Below are 9,259 nucleotides of genomic sequence, written 5' to 3' on the forward strand. Positions count from 1 at the left end.
TATTATTTTCTGCTTGATCTTAAAAAGCTAATGTGCATAGTGCAAGATCAGAGGGTTTATCAGGTACTGTCATACATAATACTAAAACTTAGATCTCATCTCAGTAATTGATTGTGTACAAAGTCCTAGTTTATCCATATTCTACTGGTGAACTGAACTCTACTTCATTGCCTGTCTTCAGAACTGAAGGTCTATGTATTGATGTACTATACTACCGTGTCCATTTAGAGTACTAAATAATTGCTTGTAATATTTAAGAGAAATAAATTCCTGGATATTCCCGTACTCATGCCTTCATATACGCTCAAGCCTAGATATATATAACAATAAAGATAAAACTGTGTTCTTCTAAATTACGAGGATGCAATTTCTATCACATTTTGGTATATGTCTTGGCTGTGGCACTTTCATGTCTGAAATGTTTGATGGAGCTTCTGAAGTATTCTTCCAAACTTCAAATAATATCAAAATTAATTCCATGGCTATTTCCATAGCTGAGATATTTTAATCTTCAATAAGCACCAGTTTAAAGAAAGGGTAGTTGGGGTTAAATTGTTAACCAGACATGAGGAAAGAAGGGCAACATGCAAGGGATATGGTTTAGCTAAGCAGAAACATTATTAATTCATCAGGGAACTACTCAGCACTGCCTCATACAGCACAGATCATGATTTATTACTTGACTGTTTCCCATGGTTAGAGAATTGTCATCAGTCCCTTTACCTGCTGCTGAGACTGCACAGCCCTCCCCTTGCAACTTTTTACCCAATTCTTTCATTAGTGTACTGAGTCCACTTATCATCTTCTTTAATGCCATTGTGCTCTTGTGGCTTATTAAGGCTCCAGATCCCTTCTGACCAAACTGTGTTGGCCATCTGTTAGCTGATGAACTGTGGCATTCTCAACTATCTTCTCACCAGACAAGATAGTGCTTTGGTTGCTGTGAAGTTGCCAACTTGCGCTAAACTGGACATGAGGGGAAAACCTTCCCATTCCCCAGAGAGGCTAAGACAATTGAAGCTGAAAAAAACCCAGACACATACTAAATCAAAAGGAAGAAGTGTGGAAGCTGCATTCTTAGTGTGGGATAGATCTGAAGCAAGAGTGTGTACAGGTTTTGTACACACTCCATCTTGTGTGCAGAAACTTACTGCATATATCATCAATGTTATTCTGCTTCCCCACACTACCAAATCCTGCCAACTCAGAAAAAAAAGACAGAGAAAACATTCCTTATGTGCACCTTACATCAATGACCTTTATATTTTTCTTCCTACGGGTGCACACTAAAATCTTCATATCTCTGAAAGCGTAAGAGCCCCTGGGACTGGTTCCCAAGCAAGAGGTAACATCTTCCAAAGGACCCTGGCATCCTCCCACAAGAATACACAGGGCAAGAATAGGCAGGGTCTACAGTTGGGTCTAATACAACCAAGTGACATTGGATTTATCATTTCTGACCCATTTTTTCCCATAGGAATTTGTATTACTTAGCAGATCCCATACTAGCATAGCCCTGCAGTGATTAATATACAGCACAGTTGGAACAGGTAAGAATTATGAACTGCTTCAGAGCTGCAAGTGATTCATGAGCTAAAGCTTGGCTCCCTGGGGCCGTTGAACATCTATAAGAGTGAAAAATTATATGGATTTTCACACATCTGCCAACACAAAGACCCTAATGCTATATGCTTAAGCTTATGGATACCTTTCATGCTTAACTTTCCATTTTGCTTGTGATGCTTCTTTTTGCTTAGTTTTCATATGCTGTCTGTATTTAGGGTATTTAATCTGGCACAGAAATTACTCCTAGTCTGCACAAGACCATATGCCACACACAGAGAGCAGAGCAAATACAAATAAGGAGCTTTCATTTAATCTCTTATTTAATTTGCAGTGATCTAGACCACTGTGATCTGAAGGAGTACCGTACCAACACCAACATATAAAATCAGAAAAAGAGTACAGACAGTGCACCTGCCACATCAACTAGACTGTGTTTGACCTCACCCACATATAAATTGTGACTGGACACAATATGGGCAGCTTATCACAGGGCTCATAGGAAATTAACATTTTTCCAGCAATTAGTCTTCTGAAATAAATAGAAGATATAAAATGATACCCAGGATCTGCACACCCCACTGTTTTTAACTGGCAAAAACTATCCCCAAGTTATTATAAACAGTTGGACTCTGTCTCAATGTTCCCACAATATTAGCTTGATAGCTGTTAGTCTGAGACTAGGAAAGAAACCATAAGACAAAACTGCACTAACTCTTACATACACAATTAAAAATGGAGAGGTAAAATCATCAGCTTGGCACCACAGGTAAAAAGTAATAACCGAGTAAACTTTGCATTGCCCAAGTAGACATGGGTAAATTCCAGCTAGTTGTAGTTATTCTTTGCTACACCTAACTGAGGTTCCATCCAGTTTAGCTCATACATATTTTCTGGTGCTACTTTATGATAGCAATACAGCGGGTGTGGTTTCATGCAGAGCAACTGCTTCTTCAAGACATCTTCTCAAACAGCATTTGTACCCTGAGAGACAGTCTTTGTTCAATTCTGACTATGACTCAGATGCTGAGACATAACAGGGGCAACAAAAAAATCAACACTGGAATATTTTCCAGTATAAGGGGTACTTAATCATCATCTGAGCAATTAAACTAACTTTTAAGATCATTGTAGATTATGCAGGGGGAAAAATAAAAACCCAAACAAAAAAACAACCACCCAAAAACCCAACCATATCCTAAGGGGTTGTTTTCTTCTGCCTGAAAGTTAAGTGACATTAAACATTTCTAAGGCTCTCTATTACTTACATAATAGACAGAGCTCTCTTAGGCATTTATGCATGTTATATACGTCATTACACTGAATGACAGTGACTTAAATGTCAGCAACAGGTGTATGCATACAAGCAAACCAAGACTCTTGGGAACAACATTCTACAAATTAATGACAGGTGACTATCAAAAGGTTCCTAAATTTCAAGTCAGTTCATCATCTGTAATTATTAAATGCCTTATCTGTAAAAAAGAACTATATCTATAGGGTTATTTATACAGGGTTATATCACAATACACTAAGTTCTTGCTGATTAAGAGCTGATTAGAAATATTATAAATATAATGCTGCAGGAGTATTTTTGCATTTTCACTTTTAGTTAGTTGAAACTCAAAATGTGTAACATAATTCAAAATAATACAAATTTAGCAAAGCACCTGTTTTTATGATGTGCTTAAGGTTGGGGCTTTTTAACCTAAGCAGATAATGAGAAGTTAAGAAAATTCTAAGTAACTGTTTTGGATTTGTTTTGTTTTCTGTATTGTTTTGTCACTCAACATTTTTGTTTTAGTCACTTTCCTTCTTTTTATACCCTCTGTTCGCAGTCCCTCCCCTTCTCTTACCTTCATTCCCCTTCCACTGCTATGTGTATAATTAATAAATACCTGCCATCTTTAAAAATCTTTGTTGTCTTATGCAAAGCTTCTTGAGAAAACACCTAGTGCTTATATCTGATTTTTGTCTTATATGAGTGCCTTTGATCCTGCTTTGATCTTTTTGTTTCAGTCAGTCTCACAGAATGAGAGACTCAAGTCACATTAAAATCCTTACCATGTTTTTAAAAGCTATCATTTAATAGTTTGGAAAAAGTAAGACTGTTAAAAAACTTTTAGCAAGACTTCTGTAGAGCTTTGACTGAAAGAGGTAGTTTTTAATTTTTAGAGTAATGTCAATATATTTCAAATAATTAATTTTCTAAATCTATTTAAGCAAAACATTTTCTCAGTTTAGAAGGCCGAATAATAAAATCAAGAGATTCTAGTTCAGTGTTTTCAAACAATCAAAATATGCAGAATGCCTGTAATTTCATTTAGGTGAAGACAATTTATTGTGAAATTATATTTTGAACATAGCTAACCACATTCCTATAGAATCTAACAGAGTAAGGGGAAAATGTCCATATGCTAGTCCAGTCAGGCTGCTGTTTCAGAGGTAATATTACTCTTCTATCTGAAGCATAACTCAAAAGTGTTTGAACACAAATGATAGCTACAGGTCTATAAAGTAATACAGTTTAGTACCAAATTCTAATATATTTTGTCACAGACCTACATAGTATACATACAGGCATCTATCTATTTGAAAACTGATAAAATCCAGATACTCTTTTTCCAAGCATTTATACATAGAAACTGGATTATTTAACAAGGAACCATCGAACTGATGTCATCAACTCCAACTGAAGATTTTCATATCTGGAGACAGCATAATAAAAGACTAAGAGGCCTTTTCTTCCAAAGTATGCTCACCTTGTCTAAGGACTTCTCAACATCAGATGTGTTAGAGATTCCTTTGGCCCATGACTGGTTCAGAAGTAAAGATATGCTGATCACCTACCTAGCAAGTCAACAGAACAGTAAAATATAAGATCCTTTCTCTGAGGGCAGTGCTAATGTAGGCCTGTCCTCTGTACCACCACTAATACTTTTTTCCCCAAAGCCAGTATAAAATTAATTTCTTTGACATGTCTATCCCTCTCTTAAAATTGGATGAAATTAGCCAACATCTAATTTCAAAAAAATAATGGGAAGCTGAAGGAGGGAGCAGTCACACAATGTGTTTGCTTTTTTTCCCCTGTAGGAAACAGGATCAAAACAAACAGGCTAGTCAACCCAAAGACTTTCCAACATAGTTCATCTCTTGTCAGTCTGTTACTGTCGAAGCAGTTCTCCAAAAAGCATCACCTATTTTTTTTTTTTCTGGACAAGTATTTAACGTTTTGTTGAACTTAAGCCTCATACCTTAGCAACGGACATCCTATACATATTCCTTGGCAGATGGAAACAGCATCTTCGCAACTAATGATTCAAGGTTTTATCTTAACTCCTGTCAGAAGTTTGTCTGGAGCCACTGTATGCCTTCTCTGTGATTTCTAGCATCCAGTTATTAAATTAAAACAGTAGATGCCCACAGCAAATAGTTATTTGGAAAGTTAGTGAAGTCCTAAAATAATTCACATACAGAATTTGTAAGCCATTATAGATTTATAAGCTTTTATCATTCTCTTCCTGGTTAATCTCGCAGTTCTGCCCTATCAGGTATTTTCCTTCTTTTTCATACTATGCCTAACTGCATTAAAGTATGAAATGTCGATGCACAAAAACTGACAATAATAATTTGAACAGTTTTGACCATTTCTATAAGGTAAACAGAACTTCCACTGCAATGGATTTATATGCAAAATATTCAGTGCTATGGCCCTAGACAGTGCCAATAACCTATAATTTGATTGTAAGCATCTCAGCACAGCTGAGTGACAGCTATAATGGAATCAAATTGAAAGCTGACAGCGGTCCAAACTGTTGGTTTTCTTGGCTGAATGAATTAGTAAAAACTAATGTTTATAAGTCTGTCTGTGAAAAGACTTTAAGACTTCCTAGTCTACAGGTAATTGTTTTTCTTTCTTCAAATTATTCTTCTAATGTTACATTAATATTCTGAGCTGTGGTTTTACACTGGCATTTATTTTGTAACAAGCTCAAACATGAGAAAGCAAATGTTTGTCTTTAAACACAAATAAAAGAAAAATAGAAGTTATGTGAATAAAGCTTTCCTTTCTCTCCAGTCTTCTTTAATCAGTTAAGAAACTAATACACTTGTAGAAAGACAGCAACACCGATTTGTGCATTGTATTACCTAAATCCCGTCAAATGTATCATAATAGTTTGTTCTTGACTTTTACAGAAGATCCGCCTGAACTCACACTCCATATTAACTGCAGAAATAAATTAGCTGGCGGGGGGGGAAAAACCCACATTATATCCTGTATTACAGGAGTTAAGCTCTCAAAGGATGGGTATAGAAGGGAAGCCTCCACAATATGAAACACAGAATGGAAACACAGTGTGATTCCTTCATGACTGTGCCGGTTTTACTGGAGGATGGCAAGAGAGTAGAGGCCCTATTATAAGAGCCTGGCAGTAACATCAGGTTTTCTTTGGATTCAGGCTGAAGACTTCAATTATAACTAGCATATTCAGCAAGGTATTAAAAAAGAGGACACCAGAAACCTTGCCACTGAGCTTTTGAATGTGTCTATCACCTAGGCTTAAAAGGTAAATTCTAGAATGCTCCCATTCCTGATGTGTGGTTCATCATGTGTGGGTTGGCTTGTTTTTTTCTCCTCTTGGGACTAACAGATTTGAAATTCTGTACTTCTATTTACAAAACATTTAATAAACAATTAGCAATGCTTCCTTAACAGTGTGGGAATATGAAGTCATCAGAAATTACATTCTAGGGCTGCAAAGCAAAGTAACACCAGAAGCAGAGTTAGCACTTGTAAAATTATCAGACTACTAGCCTAAGTGCTCATTTATTACACCATTCTATCTGACCTACTTAGCCACTGTGACTTACAGCACTCTTTCTGCTGTGAGAAATGCTTTTCACCTCCACTGTGACTTACAGTTCTTTTTCTGCTGTGAAAAATATTTTCCACCTCCAGAGGCACCCTCTTGGTCATTTGCCTGGAACGTTTCAAATATCCGTTCAGGTTAGATCAAAGATCTGCTTCACAGATCAGCTATGAAGCTCTAGGACATCTACCTTTATAAATTCTCCAGCTAGTTTCAGGATGGAGCTTAACTGTCTTCCAAAAGGGTCACATGCAATACTGGGGCCAGGATTCAACGACCTTTCCACTCCCACATTCCTCTTGTAAACAAATATGTCACTGAAAATTTGTTATCATCTATGTTATTAATTACTGATCTTTAAATACTCACTTTGAAAAATTTTGATCAGACTTCAGCTGTTTAATGTAACTTCAGGAACACCATACACTCTGGCTTGGGTATCTTTTCCAGGAAATTAGAATATAAGTCATTTCCAACAGGTTTGGAGCTCAACAAAGGATCACACTAAAAGTACTAGCCAAGAGCAGTACCTAATTCTAGGCTTAGCTCTAGATATTAACCAGTAAAAAACAGTATTTAATGCATGCATATTCTACGTGTGCACAGATGGACATCACCAGCTCTGTACAACATCCCAAGAGCCTTAACTGTAGTAAGATACATTCACAAGGCATTACCATTGATTTCAAAACCTTGCTGAAGGTTATATGCATCCCTTTGAGAAGTTCTAGGCTTTTCTCCATTACAAAAGTGTAAGGTGTAAAACAGTCCCATGTTCCACTGACTCTACCAAACTAGCAAATATTTTAATAAGACAATAAATAAAGCATCAGAATAAAAAAATAATAATGATAAAATAAAACCTCACAGTATTTGTATTCGTTGACAGCAGTGTTCACAAAAAAGATGGCTAAAGAAATTCTCCTGCTGTTTATTTAAATGGCCTGTACATCTGCTAGAGCCAACCTAAGCATTAGACTGTCTGCTAGATAAGGAGAGATGTGAATCAATGAGCAAATTACTTGAGCCACTGCACTGCCAAATTGGAACCAAGAGTGACCAGGTGGGAAAATACATTATAGTTGCAAATATCTTCTGCATCCATACTTAACATAAAGAATCTGCAAGATGCAGGTGACTGCCAACACAAAGATGAAGGCTGTTCATGACAAAAATGGTTGTCTCTACTAAAAACAAAACACCCTCCTCCCAAAACGCCAAACCCTATTTCTTTTTTGTGATACTGAGAGGAAGTTCCAAAACAAAGCAATATTATATCATTATTTGAACTGCAGTAGTGGTTAGGATCCTACCATGGTTCGAAGTGATATAAGGCACTACAGTATTATGCCAATTTTTGAATCGGTGAACTGCAACCTCAGTGTGCTTATCTTTTAGCGTTGGTTGAAATACAGGGAAAAATCATATGCATTTCAAAATGCATATTCAAATGAATTACTTAGCTTTTTTCTTTTTTTTTTTTACAGTAGTAACTTCCATTTTATACATGTTTTACTCGGACTTTGTATAGTACTTTTTGGTTTTGTTTTGTTAGGGTTAAAAATGTCACTTAATGGATTTTTTAAAGGTGTACACACATACACAACCACAAACTTACAAAATCTGTTTATACCCTGTTCATCAGGACTTCATCATCATTGTCCACATACTTCTTCATGAATATTGCAAGAAGCAACCATGCCTGAAAACAAGAATAACAGGGTCATTTGGGGGTCATATTTTCTCCTGCAACATCAATCTTCTATTTCCATACTACAGCAAAAAATTTAGAGATGAAGAGCAAGCAAACACAAAGTGGGTGTGGAACTCAAAATGTCATATAAGTAAAATGAACTCTTCAGTAAACTATTCACCTGCCACCTTTCTTGTCTAACATGTTAAATTGGATTTAAGGGACATGTAGCTCTTTACAGATATTTAATGTTTAGAATGGGGATCTTATAGTCTATTACCTTACACAGTTCCTCCTACATTTTGACAGAGACCCTTACAGTAGTAGGCTTGTATTTATCATCAGGCTCCTTAATCTTCTGGAGAAAGCCAGTTGTCAATATAAAGACAAAGCAAGCTAAACATAAGTAGAACTTAGTATGAGACAGGCATGACTTTATACAAGTGTAGAAGAGCCTAGGACTAATATAAATCAAGATCTAAACAAAAACCTTTTTGTCTGAGACCAGAAAATAATTTAAAAATGGAGAAAAAAAAGATAATCAAAACTTTTTATGTTTAAAGAAAAGAAAGTATTGTGAAATTGAAGTTTATGTGGACTATTTTTTCATAAGGTTGCACAAACAACATAGAACTAAGTGTGTCTAAGGGTTGGAAAAAAAAATTTAAATGAAGACCCTATTTTTCCAAAGACCTACAAACACATTTCATTTGATACATAATGAATGCCACCGCTTCACACTGATGGAAATACAGACAGGCAACATTCCTACCAGCTTCAGTGGATTTTATCCACATTTGTAACTATGCATATAAATCTCTCCAGGAACTTAGTCTGCTGCAGAAAGTGCTTAAATTGCAATGAACAATTTTTTCAGCAAATTACTGAGCAAAATTAGCATTTTCCTATATTGCCAGATATCTGTAACTAGATAATAAGATCTACTCACTGGGAAATTTTCACACAGTTTTCTGAACAAATTTTAGCTGTAAGATTTCTTGTGAGGTACGCAGTACTTTGTATTACTTAGTAATATACACTAATAAATTAATAGTAGCCTGTGTGATTGTTTTTTCAAATCACATGATAATGATCCTTTTTTGGTAGATGATGCAATATTTCATTAACATTT

At 35.9% G+C, this 9,259-nt stretch overlaps 1 long non-coding RNA gene across 1 annotated transcript in view; it reads right to left on the minus strand.

Moving 5' to 3' along the window:
• LOC115349440 overlaps nt 1-8,505 on the minus strand; it is a 174,327-nt gene extending 165,822 nt beyond the window's left edge. The window contains exons 1-2 of the long non-coding RNA XR_003926083.1: nt 8,408-8,505; nt 8,053-8,136 (exon numbers count right to left, since the gene is read on the minus strand). This is a non-coding gene — a long non-coding RNA (uncharacterized LOC115349440). The remainder of the gene's footprint in view (nt 1-8,052; nt 8,137-8,407) is intronic.
• Nucleotides 8,506-9,259: the final 754 nt, after the last annotated feature.

Source organism: Aquila chrysaetos, chromosome 12 (assembly GCF_900496995.4).
Source record: "Aquila chrysaetos chrysaetos chromosome 12, bAquChr1.4, whole genome shotgun sequence".
In the NCBI taxonomy this organism is placed as follows: domain Eukaryota; kingdom Metazoa; phylum Chordata; class Aves; order Accipitriformes; family Accipitridae; genus Aquila; species Aquila chrysaetos.